The 20,888-nt window shown below is 39.3% G+C and overlaps 1 protein-coding gene and 1 long non-coding RNA gene across 3 annotated transcripts in view; one reads left to right on the plus strand and one right to left on the minus strand.

The window, feature by feature from the left end:
- sli (slit guidance ligand) overlaps window positions 1-20,888 on the minus strand; it is a 314,085-nt gene that overhangs the window by 56,359 nt on the left and 236,838 nt on the right. The gene's annotated exons all lie outside the window — the stretch shown is intronic.
- Window positions 581-19,338, plus strand: LOC148937949 (uncharacterized). Its single transcript, XR_016140123.1, has 2 exons — window positions 581-1,848; window positions 2,316-19,338. It is a non-coding gene; the product is annotated as an uncharacterized LOC148937949 (long non-coding RNA).

Below are 20,888 nucleotides of genomic sequence, written 5' to 3' on the forward strand. Positions count from 1 at the left end.
AGTAAAAAATATTAAAACTTATTAATGATGTACAAAGTTATGATGGATGAATTTATAATAGATAGATTTTACTTATTTTTAAATCAGATAAAATTTCCTTCCTTTTAAATTACATAATTCTTTTCTTGCGAAAAATGTTGAAGCGAGATATTTTGTATCTTTGAGCCACAAAAAAATAACTCTATCGGACGTTTTCAGAAATAACGGACTATCGACTCCGCTTTTTTCCGCTTAAACGGCTAAAGGAAGTGCTCTCGTTAAGTGCCGATTTTATGGTTTCTACGAATCGCACGCACGTGCAAAAGACGCGGCTCTTCAGTCCAGGCTGAGTCGACCGAAGCGAGGGTGTCGTTTTAAATATAGCATCTAAAATATGCCATGTCCCGTTGCATCTCCTTTTCTATTCCGCGCTATCCCATGAGGTGACATCCGCGCACCCGGGGTGGGATAAGCACGACTGAGCCGCAGCACGGTTATGGCGTTATGTCACGTTAATAACGTTTCGCCCTGCAGCCGCCCCGCTCTTGATCTTTCCGCCATCCGCGGTATTCGCGACCGCGACGTGGACGACTTTGAAGCTTTAATTAATGACGCACGGCGGAGAGAGCGCGACCGGGCAGGCATGCCGAAATTGCGTCGGTCCTCCTCATTTGCACGACGGCGGCGGCACGTCAGAACGTACGACGATAAATAATCCTCGTGGTCGGCGTAATCGTTGTTACGCTGCCGCCGCCGCCCGCCGCCGCCGCCGCCGCCGCCACCGCCGCCACCGCCGCCACCGCCGCGTCGCCGGTTCCGCTACCGATCGCTACTGTCCAATCCCGGAATAACGAATGGCCATTTTCGCGATTTAGCGTGGCACACCGTTAACTCCGTCAGTAGCGCGCTTTGATTCACGATTATGACGTAGCCTGTAAATTTTCGGGCGCAATTTGCGGTTTGATGGCTTTTTCAATGATTCTGATATACAACTGTTATTCTTTGTCATTTAGTTTTAATAATAATTACGTGCGTATACGGAATATTTCAGAATTTTTGTCTTTCAATCAAGAAATTTTTAATCTTTTTGTTCCTCTAATAGAAATTGAATGTCACCTCTTTTTCGTGTAGCTTTCGATTGTAAATGTCTTTCATTGAATTTTAGAAGCTTTAAAATTCAATGAAAGATAAGATTCTGCACTTAGCTGTTTCAATACCATCTGACAGTTCATACCAAGTCCCGATATCTTGTATAAATTTAGACGTCTCCGTGTTAAAACATCGTCTATTTACGTTCGATTTCGCACGTGGGCGCGAGAGTATTGCCAGGATTCCCAGGACACCCGGTGAATCTCGCGTGTAGCCAGACTTTCTCGTGGCACGATAATCGATGGTGATCGACCTCGCGCAGCCTCGAGAGCCGCCCTCTCAAGAGTTTAACGAGCCGGTTGTTCGGGTGGGTAGGGATGAGGAGGAGCGCAATTCGCGAAAGATGGTCGGCCGAGTCAGTATTTATAAACAGCGTACTCGAGAACTTCCCAACCGGCGCGGAAGATCGACCGACGAGTGGGTGAGAGGAGGCGAGGCGGACCGGGTCGGCGAGGAAAAATGAAGGAAAGAAACTGTCGGACGGAGAATCATCGACGTGCTCGAAATCGTGGCCGGATGCGCATGCAAATCTTTACCCGGGAGTCGAGCCGTCGAGTGAAGGAACCCGCAATTTGCGCGGCGGCGCGGCCCGAGAAGAGCGGTGGTCTCGAACAGAGTAATTTTGCCATGGGATCGGCATTGTGTTCGGGAGATTAAAACTTTCCAATTTTCAACGGGAGTTCAGCGGGGCTGCCGCCGATCCCGGGGACTTTACGAGGGGTATATCTCGTTATTGAATGGCTAGCTCGCTCGCGTTTATATATTGCCGTGCTCGTTGAACCGCCAATTAAAAAGTATTCGCTCTCTCCGAAGGGGTCTCGCGCGCGCGATTTACAATTAGAATAAATCTGTTCTCTTCATAAATCGTTACGGCGTCGCTCGATTTGTCCCCGCGGAATCGGAGATAATTCGGCGTGTCACTTTTTCATTTTGAAAAACGAAAATCTGGGAAAACCATGCGTATCGGTAATATTTCTCTCTCTTGGCGAACATTGAATTATTATATGGATGTGAAATGTATAAAATTCATAAATTTTTCATAAGTTTTTTTGGTCTTTTTGTAAATTTATTTCCTTATGTTTATATCTCGCGTGTTTAAATATAATCAGATGAAAAGACGATTGTAATATTGTAAAATATTCTCAGAACGTATTACGATAATAATCGTCGCTTATCTTTCCACATAGTTTCGCCTTTGTTGCTCTCCCTCATAACAAATCAAATGTTTCGCACGTGATTCTATCTGCTGCTTTGAGATCAGCCGAAAACCACGTTCCACCATATTGAGCACGTGATTACAACGAGTCGCTATAAGAATATGGCTTAACTGAGACGAAGGGATTCTATAATACCCTGCTGTATGCTATGTAAACACGAATTACTGTTCCCCATCGGTGGGTGCGCGCTATTTTCACGGCTACCGAAGATGAGATATAAATTGGATGCGGATATCGGTATTAAGAGATTTACAATGCTTAAAGATGTATCGAGAAGTTCGATTCGGCTATGGAAAGCCCAATAAGCTCCAAAAATGTTTGAAACAACTCGCTAGAATAGTAATTGGAATATTTAGAATTTCAAACGACTGTATACAGTTAGTAGTTTTATTGAACGAGAGATATTTTAGACACTTAATAGCCGAAACGATAAAATGTGTATTAATTTAGACGTGAATATAATTTAAACTTGCGAGTTATATTATAAAATATATTATAAACAATTATAAATATAATTTAAAAAAATAATTATACAGACTTTCTAATACTGATCATTTATAAAACAATTTTACATGAGAAATATATAGTTTCTAAATTTTTAAATGTAACACAGCTGAATTTTAATTATCGCAATTATTTATCACGATATAACAAACATTCAAATATTTGATATACAAAGTCATCGCTTTTTGTAAGTTTCATATATTCTTGTATAGAATTTACCATTCTCGGCGGATTTAAGCGTTATCCGGCTGCAGTTTGGAAGTAAATGCATACGACTTTAATCGAGCATAAAGTTTAAACGGGGCATAAACTCGGCCGCTGTCAGGTCGATATTATATATAAGTCAACGAAGAGGTACAGTTCGCGTTTCTGAGTTATTTTGGGTTCCGACACACGCTGCGAGTCGGCAACCTTATGAATTATTATTATTTGCATGGCCTTGGAAGGAGAACAAATTGAAACGTACTGGCCAGGTGGTTCGAATCTTCCTCCTACAGCCATTCGCTACTTATTTTCGAGCGGGAGATTTTTCTTTTCTGCAGGCATTACTTTCAGGCGCTAGCCTTCAGTGAGAAGTAAAAGTTGGCTTCAACACTTCAGAGTGGTAAAAAGTAAAAGGATGTGTCCAAATATTGATACTACGTCAGCTTTTAAAGTCGCTTTAGTACCTTCTCATTCAATTATTAAATGAAGGAACTCGGCATAAAATACGATAACTAACATTTACATTGATATTTTTAAGTCGAGGATTTTAAGGATTTTTACCAAGGATCTTTCATATTTTTAAATTGGCAAAATAAGCTATGTTTTTTTTCAATATTTTAATAAAATATTCACGAGAGAGTTGCAAGAAAAGGGAAAAATTATATCAGAAGACAATTTAATTTTTATAGCAAAAGAATGATAAAATGAATCGGAAATAATTAAATGTGCATTTTTTTTTTTAATTTAACTTTGGTTTCTCAATAAATTTTTTATTAAAAATATCATATTATTATGTAACATTTTAATTAATTTGAGCGTAATAACAAAGCGTGGTAAGGTTTACCAGGTACAAGCATAACGTACGCTGAATTCCATTCAGTAGCCATCATTGTCAGCAAGGTAAAACGCGTTTAGTTTAGTAGTCACGTGTGTACGGGATCGCGGCTTAATGATTTTATCGGCTAATGCAAATCAGAAGGGACGATAATTTATTCGATGGAAGTCGGTCACGGTGGCGTGGAAAGGAACGTAGTAGCCCGCACGTAGACGTGTATTTTTGTCCGCGCCTGTTAGTTGTTCAAGCCGTAACAAGTCATCCGGACGACAGCCCTGTCGGACGGGTGCAGCTTTTCAAAGTCAGCTGTCATACCATGAAACGACGAAGAATAGAAGGTCCGAGCTGCCGAGACCCACACATCAAGCACGCGTGGTTGTTCCTCCGTCCGGAGATCTTATCGTCTTGAATTTTCTTCTGGTCTACGTCATGACGTAAGATTTAATTAGAACTTTGCGGTAGACGAATACTAATTACTGTTATACGTATTAGCCATGTCATTATTTGATGCGTTAATCGATCGCGGGGTTCACAGTGAAATGTCAATATTTGAAATCATCTTCATACAAGGAATCTCTCGATTATTCAGAATTGCAGCTCTAAAATAGAATTCGGATGCCTTGATGGTACGTTACGGATCCTTCGTATGTTTGATTAAAATGAAAATGATTTTGTAATTAGTATATAGAATGAAAAGCGTCAAATTTAGAAGAGATGTCGTTAAGACAGTTTAATAAAACAATAAATTTTTATGCAATGCATGTAACGTATGTTTGTCGATTTAAAATAACTCGTAATAATATTTTGATGCGTCACAAAAATACGTTGCGCATTCTTCTATTAAAATTGTAATATTTATTATAGTTTTTATTTTTTTACATAACTGAAATGTTTTAAAATATAATATTGCTCTTTTTAAGCGCCTATGACAAAGAATGATAGTAACTCTATTCGATCCTCTCTCTGTGGAGACTTCCACTTTTGAGCGAACTGGACGGGAAACGATCGTTCGAAATTGAATTTTTTTTCGTACGTTTATCTTGCGCGAAGTGGCGAATTGCGACTACGTAAATCAGTTTATAAAAGCACGACAGTTCCGCAACAGTTAAAATAAATATTCTACCTCAAAAGTTGTGTGCGCAAAACAAGCATGTAAAAACGCTCCAGCGGATTTAGCGACGCCGAAACTTACTTTACGCCGGTTCTCTTTTTATCGACGTTCTCCGCTTTCGAAGTCGTTCAGTTAAGCGGATTCATTTCATTCTGCCGACTGATTAAAAATCACTGATATTAATGACCCGCTCCGAGTTAATATACATGCCGGAGAATTCCCGCTGACGGGATCGCCCTCCAGCGGGTTGCGGGTTGCAGACGCCGCTTAATACAACATAGACGATACCAGTCGCGCACCACGTAAATCACTCCGATGATTGTTAATTACTCGATTAATCGGCTGTACTCGTTGAAACGTAATAATGCCCTTATTTAATTACCAGCGAAAATAGATCTTGTTTGCTTGTATACGATGCGCATCTCCGCTATTGATAACAGCTAACATATGCTGCTACCGCTTTTGTTAACTAGATATATGTATATTCTAGCGGCTAATTTAGATTTAGTGATTTCTAACACTTTTGTTGGTTGCTCAATGGAAAAGTAAACTTTCTTGATTATCTAAACCAAAATATTTTATAAAATTCGATAATTGACAATTTTTCGAAAAATTCGATATTAATATTAATATTGATATTAATTTAAATGTAGAGAAAAATAAACTTGTGTTTTTTTAAGTACCTCTATATGGTTACAGAATGATTTATACGTGGGTTCTTTACTTTAGGATTTTAGCCAACCATAAACCAATCCATTAAGTAGAATATTCCCATGAGAATTAAACGCACCTCTGATAAATGGAGTAATTTTCTTTTTTCCCTTGAGTACCGAAGTGTAATCGCTTCTTACCTTCCTTATAGATTAAAAATCGAGATACTAATAACATCCACGTTGGCTGACGTAGATCCTGCCGTATCCACTCTGACAGGATCGTCTTTCAGTACGCGCGAGATGGAGTTTCTTAAATCTGCATGCACGTAGTGCACATCGTGCAAACGAAGCAGTCTATAATGCCTCTAGGCAGCCACATTTTTTGCATACCCGAGAAGGCAATCCTTTATCCACAAAGGTTAGATTAAAGCCCGAACTATTCTGTGTGTGGGAAATTTACAATCGCGAACGCGGTATGTGTAAACGCGGTGATGGATAAAAATTTATCATCATAGATACTTTGAAGCTCACTTCCAGTAACGGAATCTATCAACAAAAAGTATTTTGTTGATAAATTGTTGTTAAAATAAAAATGATAGACTTTAATTATATTTTTTTACATGACATACATATTCGGTATGCCGAAAACATAAAAAGATGTTTTAAAAGTTGTATGTGCTGGACTACAATCGTCTGCAGTGTGATGGGTCTTTGCAGTATACGTTGCAATTTCCAAGAATGTGCGATACTGAAACTCCATTGAAAAACGATACTGCGTGTACAGGTCTATAACGCGGAATCGATATGAGATTGTAATCCATATGTGACACACACAAATAAAAAGATATGAGAGTATAAAAGTAAACGTTATACATAGGTACTTTTCAAAGATAATGGAGAATATTTATTTTATTACATGATAAAAATCATTCTCCCCTTTGTCCTTATTTTTCTTTTATTATGAATTTATTACGAATCTACTTCCTCTCATGTCCAAACATGTTTTACTCTTTTATAATGATAGATAAGAATAAGATAGTAAGAAATATAACTATTATATTATATATACAAACAAAGGAAAATATTAAATTTTCATAAATAATTGAATGATAATTATTACGTTAACACTATATATAAAAAAGACTATTTTACGTACTAAATGAGTTCAACTTAAACAACAGTAAAAATTTTTCACCTTTTAGGTGTTGTCAGGAATTCCAAAATGAGCGCCGAGGTTAATTCCTCGAGACGTTTTCCGTAATCGAACGCGAGTTTTTTCGCTGCGAGAATACTTGGTCTTGTCTGTTTCCGGCCAGGAGGTAATCCGACCGTACCCGAGAGATACGGAAGTCGGTCGGAGGAAACCAAAAGTCGATAGTTTCCGCGAGTAACGTTTCCATGCACTCACCGCGTATTAACCATTGGATTATCGGGGCCGGGAGCGAGAGCGTTCGCTGCAATCGTAACTTCGAAATACCTGGATAGCACTCGGCAACAAATGCCGGCCGCAATTACCGAATCGACGTATTTTTATTGATCTTCGCGGGCGCATTCGTTGCCGATGTGCAATCGTCACGATCGTCGCGTAATTCGATGATTATCATCACGGTGTAATATGTCATCCGCGATCGCAAAGCCGGTTGGATCCCTCGTTCAGTAAATTCATCTGGTAATGGACCGATTATCGCGGCTACTTTCGGTAGGAAAGCTCTTTGGGATTGATCTGTCACAATGGAGTCGATCGACGGGCAAATTCACGAAGCGATTGATGCGCCCTTTGTTTCGTAATGCGCACGCCATACTGGCTGCCAGATCGTTGTGAATCAATGATAAGGGACATTGTGAGACTCGAGTAATTATCTATCGCGCGAATTTATGGGAATTTTTTTTCTTTTATTGTACTCAATATCATAATTTTGGAAAATACTGCATATATCATGAATAGCTGAAATCATATTAAACGCAAATTGTAGAAAAAATATAAATAATAATGTAAAATAAATCATATAGATAGATGTCATCTTACTTTAGTGACATCAAAATAAAAGAAATTTGCTAAGAATTTAATTACCATGACATGAACCGCGTGTATTAAAAAAAAAACTGATTTATTAAAAATACTAAAATTTATTAAAAAGATTCTTTCAAGAGCTGGAGAAAGGTATAGTAAAATAACTCATTAAAAAATCATTTAAAATATATGCTATAAGATAAGCGAATAAGTTGGCTAGGATAAGTTTCGTCTTGTTTCTAAAGACGAATGTGCGAGCCAAGATTTGAATATACATGAATATTTGAATATACAGGATATGAAGTATAAAACGAGCTCGAAAAGTTCGCGTCAAAGAAGCTTTACACCCACGGCTGGTATAAAATGAAGATTGCCGAAGGTGGATTCGTTCGATCGGTCAATCTGCTTGCACAAAGTATTGTAGATTTATTAAAGCCATTTTGTTCTTTTTAGACCAGGCTTGTCAACGAGGATAGTGACGATAACTTAATGTATTTTTCGTCTCCGAAAAATCAGATAAATACATATAAGGTAGGACGAGGTGCCAAGTAAACCGCGAATTTATCGCGGATTTATGTCGAGCGATGATTTATACGCTTTGCATAATAAACAGCTTGATTTGGTTGTACAATGGAAGCGTGTGCTCGTGATGGATGCATTAAATTCCACGAATTGTCACGATAAAAATGATATATGATTGCAAAAAATTAAATCTACTTTATTGCAGTTTCGTTTTTTTTCGTAAGGTAGCATTTCTCTCACAAAATGAATATAAATTTAATGCGAGAGACTAATATTTTATAATTAATACAAATGAACGTATTATCAAATGTTACAAATTTATCTTTATACAAAATGACGTTTCTTTTCCACATAAAATCTATGGATTTCTAAAATTATTCTAAAATCTATGGATTTTTAAAATTATTCGAAAGCGTGAAATTCGACGGTGCAAAAATTTTATTAAAAACGAGAGAATGGATCACCGATTCCGGCAAACGTATCCTCGAATCGTGAATGCAAGAAAACATTGGGATTATTTGCTCGAAAGGATTCGGGGTTGAAATGATGAGGGTTCGTTGTCTGTAGGGTGCGAATCAGTACGAGAAAAGTAACAATATATAGATCAGATCTGGGATATCAGTTACCCTTTTCCCAGATTCCCGATTATACGCTATTTATCGAAGCGATAGCGCGATAAATCTTGTTTTCTACGCAAACTGACTTTGCTATTGCGTTCTTGTCGATAAATGTGCTTCAAATTTTATGACAGTATAAACAAAATTTTAACTGCTCGACAAATTTATTTTCGATAATGCGCAATTTTCGATCGATATTGCAATAGAATTTAACGATTGCACGGTGCACGCAAATTTACTCTGTCAAACGATTTATTACACCGGAAAGATAGTACGTTTACTCTGGAATTACTTTTTGAAAGTAACCGCACAATTAATTACGGGAAATCGATCGCGGGACTATAGAAACTGCGGTAACTCAAGTAAATTAACGATAGCTTTTGCAACAACTCTTCTCTGCGGAATTTCACTCACACTGGAATAGAATCACCAGCTTGCACGCAATACGGAAATTAATTTAATTAAATATCACGAAGAAAACGATGAAATCGAGAGCAATAATTATACTTTGATTTCTGTCGAATCGTGTTATGGGACAACAACTAAAGTGTAATACAGATCATAGGAAGAGCATGAGAACCACTGCTTAAGTAATGAGTGTGGATAAAAGAAATTAAACGGTCCAGCAGTTCTGTGCTTCGAAGGCATAACTAAGGTTTATTAACGGTCTCCCCTCTCTTTTTCTCTCTCTCTGTCTCTATCTCTCTCTCTCTTTCTTCCACCAGACTCCTTTCCAGTTCATCGTATGATATTCATCTGCCTTCCTCTCGTCGATGCTGGAGCTGCCGTTCGCGCGACTTTTCGTCGTTACTCGCTTCCACCCCGGTCTTTCTTCTATTTCTTCCCTTTGGCAGCGGTATCTCCGTTCTCAAAGGCCGGTCAACAAGATCGTTATATTACGACGGTGTCATCGGTTTCCGGGCATACGTTAAAACCGGGCGACGCCGGCAATTTCGATGCAGATTTCGTGAGCTTCTTTTGACACACGGCGAAAAAGGGATCAAGATCGCACGATAAAGGATCATAATTTACGAGAAAGCTAGATGTACCTTAGTGCAGGACGGTTTTAACTATTTTGAATATTTTTTTGTATGAGCTACACCGCGCTTATGTATATGTAAGATATAAATTCTTTGGAAAAAATTTTAGCAAAGAAGTTAGATAATATATTTGGCGAATGGAGATGAATATTTATAAGTTGATAGAAAACCTGCATAAAACTTAGAGTGATAAATTATATGAATACGTCAATTTTTAGAATGATAAATTATATGAATACGTCAATTTTTTACAAGGTTAATATAATATTTGAACGATATGAACATTCAATGCAAATATATATTTTAGCTCCGGTAAAGTTAGAAGAATGATAAATCTGGTTATATCTGGTATGGTTTATTATATGCATCGCGGAACATAGCGAATTTATGTATCTCTAATGATCTGTGATAGACGTGACGATATGACGTGATGAAGTAAAATGTGAGCGAAGGAAGCATGATAATCGGATCCCGGCCGTCTTATGTTGATATCTTGGCAGACCGGAATATTACGTCGTTCTTGGCAAGGTCTATGCGCGTAACAAGTAGTCGGTGCATGACTACCATGCCGGTTATGCCATTGTGATGCGAATGAGTCTGAAAGATTCTGTAGATGCGTAGCGGCGAGATGCACCTGCCGGGCAAAGGGAATCGCTGCCAGGCGAGGCCAAGGGCTAGCTCGTCTAACCGGTACTGCCCTGTAAAATTCTCAACTATGCACTTAGTGCACCGAGAAGATACGCGATGTACAGGACGGTCTAAAATAAATTGTCGGCACAAAGCGAATCTGTAAACATATTTTTGTTATTTTTTTATTATAACATTCTCTCCCATTTATTTGCACGACACAGTAATATAATACGATAAATTTTATCTTTTTTTTTTTATGAATAAATCTGGAATATATATGAAGTGTCATCAAATAAAGTGTCTTGAAATAAACAATAGAGACAAGTATCGGCGAACGAAGATTTCTTGAGATCATTTTAATCACTTTCTAGATTACTTTGTCGAAGGAATTCAAGAAACTTGTTAATAATTTAAGTATGGAGTTTAATTTGCTATCAATCAATAACAGTTCTCACATTTTCAATATATATAAGATCGAAATGTTTAATTCTTGAAAATTACTTTACAGAATTGAAATAATCAGTAACTTAAATAAAAAGAAATAAAGAGAATAATAAATCGACAAAATAAAGATTCTCTTTTTAGATGAGTTTTGAGTTGCCTAAATTTTTGTAATTAGTTTTTATCAATTACAATTTGTGTCATCTTCGTATTTATTTATAACTATAAATAGTCCACTAATTCATTAGATTTATAAATATTTAATGAAACTGTTTGAATATCTTCATTTATAAACATTCGTTGGTAATTTATATTTCTTGATGCAAAAACGTCGTGTCTCATCAAAAATACAGATCTGCAAATTCCAATGCAAATCTCGCAACATTCAGATATTATCAATGCAAAGAATGGATAAGTCGGGACAAAGAACAGACGCGATTTCCGGCGTGCGTTAACATTTAAGTTATCGTTTATACTTGGCCGTTCATGGACTTTCGATTGGATTAATTCACGTACCGAGGAATAACGGAAAGAGAAATCGCGCTCGACCAGTGCGAGAAACGGTCGTCTTATTTTCTTGCCGGTGCTCTGCAGTCGCGCATTCAAAGGAGTTAACGGAAACCGCGTGCAGGCAGACGGAGGAGTCCACCTTGAATGAATGCCATCCCTCCCCGTCGCCCGCAACCGATGGAACGCCAACGCGCTAGGTTTGCGTTTGTAATTAAATATTTGCCGGCGGTTAATTGAGTCGCGCTGTGCTTTTATTCCAATTTCTGGTTTAAATGAAACGGCATGGCTGTCCGTGGCGCAGACATTCTACCGGGTGTTCTATCCGCGTCGTACTTCTTTTACGTGGCTGCATAATTAAGCTCAAAAAATCGCAAGGCAAAGTAGACAAAGCGGCTTAAATAGCGACAGTATTCTGAATTTTCTCCGGAAATTTTGCATTTATTAATATTTGTGAAAAATATATTGCGTCATTAAAAACTTGTTGTAATTATCTGCACGGCGTTAAATATTCGAGCTCTATAAAATAGCATAGCAGTTTCACATATCGACTTGACTGTAGTCGAGAAAATGATGAAAAATCAGGAATTTAATCCAATTTGAAATTGACGTATTTTATAAATTTTAAAACATTCCAGGAAGCTAAATTTATTTTCTCTGTGTCCTAGTTTAATTAACATAAATATTGAAAATAATTGAGTTAACAAAAGTTTAAATATATTAAAATTAAAATGTACATTGTTTGTATCGAGGAATCTGGTTATTTTTTAAAATAAATCTGAAAGTATGTTTTCGGTCATTCTACTAATTTTAGTAGAATAATATGACAACACGAAGTTAACAAAACCAATGATACCAGGGAAATAGCATTTGTTCTGAAGAATTAAATGGATCTTTCGGTCCAATGGAACAAGCTGTAAAAGCTTGGAATTAACATGAAATAATTTAAACGTAAAGTAAATTCACATCTAGCCAAATTGAAGCCGATTCGCGCAACAAAGTACATGTTTGTTTCAAAGCTCTTTTGGGCAGAATCGGTTATTTTCATACGCTTCAATCCTTAATTGTTACGAAATAATCTGAATATTACGTACAAAACATTAAAACGTATTATCGATTTATTTATTTATTTGTATTTATTTATAGTTTTCGATTTTAACCTTTTTAAAAATACAATACTTCATCAAGCACGTTTTCATAATAAAAGTGTGAGACTTGCGGTAGAAAGCGATAACTATCATGACATTCATGCAATATGACGATTGCAATAAATGCGCGAATAGTGCAACTTGCCATAAATCGTTAGCGTCTTAGCAAAGATCGACGTTGCGACGTATCTTCCACGATCTCTCGCGAAATAGCGTGGCTCTCATCGATCGATGTATACGATCGAATCGAGCATTCGTGGAACGAGCATCGGATACAATCTCTTTATAATTTGCAAAACGCGACGCACGCTTTATTGTGGATATCTCAATAAGGCGACCCGTCATTATCTCGATGTGCCATTCTCCCGGCGATGTGCATGTGCAACACACGACCGGATCTCCGCGCCGGCGAGATAGATGTGGTCGTTGAATCAAACGCTTCTTACAGAGAGGGAGGGAGAGAGAGAGAGAGAGAGAAAGAGAGAGAGAGAGAGAGAGAGAGAGAGAAAACTCTCCCTCCGATACTCCTTCGGACGCTCGTTGTAAAAAAAACGTGGACGTTCACCGCCATGCGTAATATGTTGCAGCTTGCGAGATCAACCACGGACGCGTGGCTCGCGGGTCTTACCGTTAAAACGTGTTTGCTATTAGACACGCCGTCACCGGCTTCCGCGAATAATGCAAAGGGAGTGCTTTTACTTAGGCTAATCGAGATAAATGCCCGATGCCGCACGTGTGAATACATTTAATTAAGGAGGCTGGTCACGGTCGAGCGCGAGCGGTCGGCACGCGGATTATCTTTTATACTGTACGTATGATAGCGCGGCTTATGTACGGATACTGCAGCTTATGAAGACGTACTGCAACGGCGTGGCAATAAGCTTCCGAGTAAAGTAACTCGACTGATGCGTGCTACGTAAGTAACGTAGTAAAGTTCTTCGCTAGCGATGAAATGGCGCGCAACGAAGCCGATAACTTAGTTCCCCATATTGCGATATCCAGCATAGTCATAAATAAATTATTACGTACAATTATGCATTGTATATAAATCGCCGGATAACATTTATGGCGGAATAACGTGATACGGGCGCGCAGTGCGAGAGAAACGTTTAATTTTTCAGACAGATAATGTAGATTCCCATTACTTTCGCATTCATCCTAAGCGATCCATTAACGGAAAAACGATACATTTGCCGGTATTAATAACGAAAGCGGCATACCGCAGTACAGGTCTTACACCCCGTTATCGGATACAACTCGAATGTCTCCGAATAAAACAACTCGCTGCGTGCGTGCGTGTGCGTATATGCACACTGTGTAACCCCGACAGAAAAAAAAAAAAAAAAAAACAAGGAGATATCCGTGCGTTTTTGCGGCTATCCGCGAATTAAAGTATTATGAGCCGCGACATCAAAGCGAAAACTGTAATTTCATAAAACCCCCTTCAGACTCTGTGTGCTACATCGTCGTAACGGTAAAATCGTGCCGAAGTAATTGCGTGGAAAAGTGAAAAAAGAAGGCACAGGAGAAGAGAAGAAGGGGAGGGGGAGGGGGAGGGGGAGAGAAGGGGGAGAGGAGGACGCGCACTCACGACGATAATTAACGGCTGTTGCGGCGCGAGGCCATTTTAACAAATCTCTGCGACCGTAACGACCTCATCAACTCCGTTGACGCGTTAACTCGGCGTTATCGCGAAAACTCGACTGCACCGGCAATTGCTGTTTCATGCATAGCGAAGCGCGCCCGTGGACCGCAACGGCAAACATTCTCATCGTTCTAACATCGTATAATTTGCAATTTGATATCGCGTCATGTGTACCACCGGTGCTGCTGCTTTCAATTCTCCGACGATTCTCTTCCCGTCGCGATAATATCGCGAGGCGACCGGCGTGCCAGTACGGCGGAGAGACGCGTAATTAGTGATTAGTTAATAGCCCGACGTCGAGGGTTCCGACGATCGATATGGATGGGAGGGAGGCAAAATGCGGAAGTTGCAGCCTGGAGATATAATTTTGCATCCGATTTCTTTTTTCAATGAAAAAAATTTCTTGGAACATGAGATATTTTGGAGTAACAAATCTTGTATAGACGCAGCAATTATCTTCTCGTAACTTTATACAAGATAGATTTTACCCACATCTCTCGCGATCGGACGTTTTTTTATTTCTTTTTAATCACCGTCGTTCATCTTTCTGTCACATGTAAAATTAATATCTCTTCCGCAGTTTATTTTCGGTCTAATAAACGTTATCGCTTGCAATTCCGCGAAATCTCGAGTCCCGTCTAGGTTTCTCCGTCGCGATGGAGATATTTCCATCAGCGAGGGTAATTTTCCTTGCTCTCGAGGTTTACGTCAAGGGGCACGTGCAGGCATCACGCCGCTGGCACCGAAGATCGCGTACATACTGCTGTACATACTTACATCGGACTTGTGTAAGGGCGCGCATAAGTGCGGCAAATTGCTCGTAAAACGTGCCGGGTGTGTTAATTCGTCTGGTAAACGACGAAGAAAATAGAAAATTAGTTTCCGGGAGTAAATAATACGGACGTGGTCGTGCGTGTCTCGCTAGAAAGACATCGCCATCGGAATATATATACCGTTGACCAATTGGAATAACTTTACGGGAGTGCCAATAACGTTTTAACGGTCGCGATCGTTTGGACGCAGCATGAAACATGAGACTGTAGGAAATAGCTGAACTGGGAAATAGTTCTTATGCATTCAGTGAAATCTTTACATACAACTTGACCGTGAGAAAGCTAGACGCAAAAGTCGAATAATAAGTTATTACTGAAGTACACAAGTTATGCTTTTACTGAAAACTTGTAATTAGTATGAATGTAATGTAAGTGGGTATTCGTTGAAGTTCAAGTCGAGTCATATCTCTTATCTGAATAATTGAAGTGCGAAATGTCGGAAAATGTCTGATAACTTATTCGAATAAGAATACTTTAATTATCAAAACATATCGGTTACTAATTTGGTTGATTGCTAAATCATAGATATTTGAAAAGTTTTAACATGGTTTTCTTCTCTTTTTATCGATTAAGATTGTTTTCAAATGGGACGAGAGAAAATGCGATTTATATATTCATTTCTCTTTCCTAATTCGTGATATTTGCACGTAAGCTACTTAACAATCAGAATAGCTTTTATAATACATTCATTGCATATGTAAATCATGTTACATATTCTGTTAGGGATAAATGTGAGAAAATAGCGAGAGAAAGAATTGTGAAAAAAAAAATGTATACTGAGACTGACATTTATGACGCGTATTCAACTCTCTTGATATATAATGTTGCTGAAAAAAACTGCAAAGCCGCGTAAAATCCACGCGTCAGTTTTCGAAAAACAAAAAAGTTTTAATCCCTGCCACAGTTAAAGCCCGATCGATGCGTTGATCCTTCGGTGATCAAATTGCACATCGCAGGAAGCATTTCTGCAATCGACGTTCGATGTTTCACCATTGTGAAACTTCAACGTTAAAAAATTATTGCAATTCATATAATGGAACCGTTTGCGGTTTAAACAATGCTATTTTATCGGATGCACCGTTGCAACATAATCCGTTCTGCCGCCGTTTTATTAATCCTTAAAATTGACTAATGAACGAGTACTTTCGGTTTTATGCAGTATGCAAAAGTTAAATGTCGCAAAAAGTACATTTGTGGTTTATCCCTTTTATATTTTGTATTCCTAAATACAATGAAGAATACAAATTCATATAAGTACTGTGAAGTACAATTAAGAAGATCTCGTGTGATCATAAAGAGTTAATTGCCACATTGTCCGTGTATTATAGAATTTTAGAAACACGCGCGCGAGAAAATATCAGCTGCCGCATAGAAATAAATTACCTGGCAACGCAGTTTTTCGTTTTTATCTCCGCACTTGACACCGTACGTGACTCACCAAGTTTGTCGACCTTTATCTCGTTTTATTTCACGTGTCGTTGTACGCGTTAAAATCGCGGCCCGTCGGACGGGGAAGTCAGGTCGCGGTGAAATAAAAAGCACGATGGAAAAAAAAAAAAACAGGGAAGGGTGGATGCAAGCCGTATGAAATTTTCGATGAGCATCGCGAAACGTAGGTATCGGAACGAAATCGTATGTACGCCAGGAATCAGTATGAGTCATTGTCGACCGAGCGAGTCTGCAGGAACGACAGCTTCATAAAGCGATAATGCCGTGCTTGCTAATTGCCGTATCCTAGCAGCGGTTGCGAGGCGAACAATCTCGTGAATCTCTCGAGCGACTGTTTGCATCTCCCATACATGGATGTATTTAAACATAGTGATATTTCATCGACACATAGCAGCGAGCCGTATACAACCCGTAACTTTCACGGTCTTAATTTTATATCGTATCTCGCGTCGCATACATATACTTAGACTCGTGGCATTAACATAAATTTCATCTCTCACAACAGCGACGAGCGTACGGTAAAATCTTTTATGTATATACAAGTTTTAATCAATCGATGGGACCGCCCCTCTGTCACCGGAATCGATCAAAGAGTCATTTTCGACAGTGATTATGACAAGCTAGCATCCTTTAATTATCCTGAACCGACGGTATGTCGAAAAGAGGGAGCCAACTTTATGCGAGGTCCGTGCATAAGCTCGTTTCCTCTTGAAATCACTATCTACTACCTATCACCGAATCAATTAGTGATTACTTCTCGATTACCGACTCATCGGCGACGGCCGTGCAAAATTATGCGACGGATCGATGATCGAACGATGAGTCGTCGCACACGAGGTCGAATTTACGAGCGAGACATGTTTGATTTATGAGACGACGTTCTTGGTTGATCTACGATCGATCTACGAGGGAATCAGGAGGGCACCAGCCGCAAACGCACACGGTACACGAAGTTAATCGTTATTCTTGTCCGGGAAGCAACGCCGATAATTAATAGCCAATCAGCGGGTGTGTCGGGTTGAATGTTAAGTAGAGACGCGTCGCGTCGCACCGCGCCGCCATTGCTCTCCGGATTTGTTCGTGGTCAGCACAAACGATGTCAATATCGATAACGATATCCGTTTCCGGGGAAAATCGCCGATCGCGCAATACCGCACGACTCGGCGTTTCGCGCGGCCGTACAAAAATCGAATAAAAATAATCGCGCGTGATACCGTCGCGCGCGCTGGCGGAATAATATTTTTGCGCTCGCACGGGCCGCGGTGTAACAACTTGTATTCGCAAGTTTATTTGCAAAAACGCGGTAGAGATAAAATGCATATATCTCCGATACGCAACCGGCCTTCGCACTCTGCCTGCATTATAACTGAATTCCATGAAATAATTAAATTTATACAAGTTTGTTAATTGATGCGTTGCGTGCGCTCGCGCGAAGTTAAAAATTTAAAAGGCTGCCGCGTAATCATTCTTCAAACTTGATTTACATTTTTAAACGCCTTCAACGTTCGTTCCACTTTCGGAACTAAATCAAGATCTAAATGTAGTCGATGGAAAAAGAGAGAGAGAGAGAGAGAGAGAGAGAGAGAGAGAAGAAGAGAAAAAAAAGAGAGACCAAAGATTCTCCAAAATAATCTCGCATTAAAAAGTCTAATGATCCTTTATATTTTAAAATTCAATATGCCATCGCGCGAAATCAAAATTTCAAAATAAGACACCAATTTAAATTGAAATTAAAGCAGGCGATTTTCACAATCTCTCACTGATTACATATTCCGCGATATTGCGCCATAAGTTAGAGTAGGCACCCTCGTGAATATAATCATCGATTCTGATTTCGCGTCACGTCATACGGCTCCATCTCAACTAGGTGTAATCTTCCACGTCAAGCTATCTGGGCCACACCAGCATCTGAGAGAATATCTGAAGGGCTCGTTCTCCATCAAGGTTCCGAGAGTTCCAAGAGCGTTTTCAGAAGCGGAACGTGTCGTTATCGCGACAATCCCTTGGAGATTTCAGCATTTTGTCACGATATAACAGGGCTCTTTGTCGCTCTTTTGCATGGCTCGCTACTTACGTCGTGTCACGGCAATGGTGCCGGCACGACGTAACAGCGAGATGCACTACGATCGCATATAGAAGGGGCAGATAGAAGCGTTCCCAAGGAACGGGAAATTCTCTACGAGGCTAACGTAATATATGCCGCAAATAATTTCGCCGTTTCTTCGCAGTACGGCTCTTCGCCGTTGCCGTCTTATTTCCTCGTCGTTATTTTTCGCGCGGCGACCCCATTACGTATGTATACCTGAATAACGATACGACACCGACGCGAATGCTACCGTTCGGGACTCGTCCGGCCAAGATGCGCCGGGCAGGTACTGCGATATTATTCAACGATATGATGGCGCACCGGGCATCCGCGAGACGGCCTGTCGGGAATCATGACGCGCCAGTTTATGAAATTATGGATTATAGACTGCCTTGGACGTCTCGAAATGTCGATTTTATGTTTTCTCGAGCGCTATAGTTAATTCTGTACTAACTATAAAAATAAGCTAACAATTGGGATATTATTAACTGGGATACATTACAGCTGAGATAATATTAACATTGAAAAGTAAAATATTTTTTCTTTTTCTAAATATTATATTATATATATTTTTATTTTTGCAAGTATGATTAAGGTAATGCTTATGTCGCCCACTATGTATCATTACTTTTAACAAATTTGAAACATTATAGTGATAAAAAGATAAAGCTAAATTTTTTCTTCTATAATAAATCGGCAATTAAGAGATTAATAATACTAATTAACCTCTTCTAATAAAAAATCATGGCAAAAAAAATTATCTTATATTTTGTTAAAGAAGATATATCTTTTCGTAATTGTTTATTAAATAAAATATTGTTGATTTATTTTTTCTTTTGCATTTTTTAACCATTATTTAAATTAATTAAGTTAGAAATATATAGGTAATTACGTAAAACAAATTATAATTTAAAACAAGTTTTTAAACTATCATGACAATACTGAGTGAGTCTAACACGATATGTTTGAACGTTTCGCAAATCCAGAAATGGTATATCCTCGATAGGGAACTGTGGCACTGACAGTTGTGATATTTTCAATCTAAATTCAAAACTGTTTCTTTAACTTTCGGACTGACAAAAAGGGTGGGATTTTTCTTCTAGTATAAAAAATTCGATATGCACGCAATTCGTATGCCATCAAAGTATGATCGTACGCGGAAATAGAGTCGAGGACTGCGTAAATTGCGGGATTCCCGTGCGTGTTTCACACGGGTGCGAGTGAAACGCAAATGCAGCCACGGAAGGTATCACAGTTTGTTACTTTGAAATATTGCCTCTCATAAGAGGCATCTACAGTCACAGCGACTTTTATGCGGCGTAATAAATCTGGCGCTGGTGCATTTTATTCAAATTTACTCCAAAATGACCTCACCTACCACTATAATTTGGTTTTCGCGCCGGCTGATCTTATAGCAGAAAATCTCTATCTCGATTCTAAATAAAAATTGCAGAAATATTCGTGCCAGTGGATAATCAACCGATAAAGATAAGTCTCGTGACGTTGAAAAATTGCGTGATATTATTGTAGTAGTTTATTGTAGTAATTATATACTGTATTACCTGTATTACGTACAAGTAGGGTACTGTGCTATCTGTATTATCTCCTAATGCTATTAATGCGAATTGTAAGTAAAGTTCTTCCCGCGCGACTATCAGCGGAAATGGATCCCCAAGGAGGTACGCGTTTAATGATAACGCATTTAGCTAGCGAAGACTGGCGTTTCTCTCGTCGGCATGGATAATGATCCCTCGAGCGGTACTCGGCACTCATTTAATTCCCAACTTTTCCTTTCACGGTCGGGCGAGTAGCGCGTAAGGAGAAACATCCGGGGGGAGAAAACGAGAGGGAAAAAGCGGACGAGTACGGAAAGCAAAGGAGAATCCGGCGGCAAGGACAACGACGATCCGCTCTCCAGGGTCGAGACCTTCGGATAAGGCGAGGAAGAGGTGCCAGAGGGGTCAGGGAAAAAAAAGGAATTGCGAGGGAGAGAACTGAGGACATGGAAGACGAGCAGCTCGCAGGCGAGACGAGTCTGCCAGAAATAAAGTTCCCTGTCGAGGTGGTCGCACGGGCTCTCGAGAGACTCCAAACACGAGGTGAGTTTCGACCCATCCTCTTCCCGTCGATCGCATGGCGCCACCAAACTACCAACTCGTCCTTTCCACATCGCCGCCCCTATCCAGCGTCAAGTTGCCCTGCGCGGTAGTTGTTGATTGTTTCCGGTGTAATTATAACTTTGACTTAGGTAGGTCCTCAGATATAATTATTAATTACCGTGTCGGTGCTGCGCGTTAAAGGTATTCG

Source organism: Pogonomyrmex barbatus, unplaced genomic scaffold (assembly GCF_055798465.1).
Source record: "Pogonomyrmex barbatus isolate J1 unplaced genomic scaffold, ASM5579846v1 scaffold1, whole genome shotgun sequence".
In the NCBI taxonomy this organism is placed as follows: domain Eukaryota; kingdom Metazoa; phylum Arthropoda; class Insecta; order Hymenoptera; family Formicidae; genus Pogonomyrmex; species Pogonomyrmex barbatus.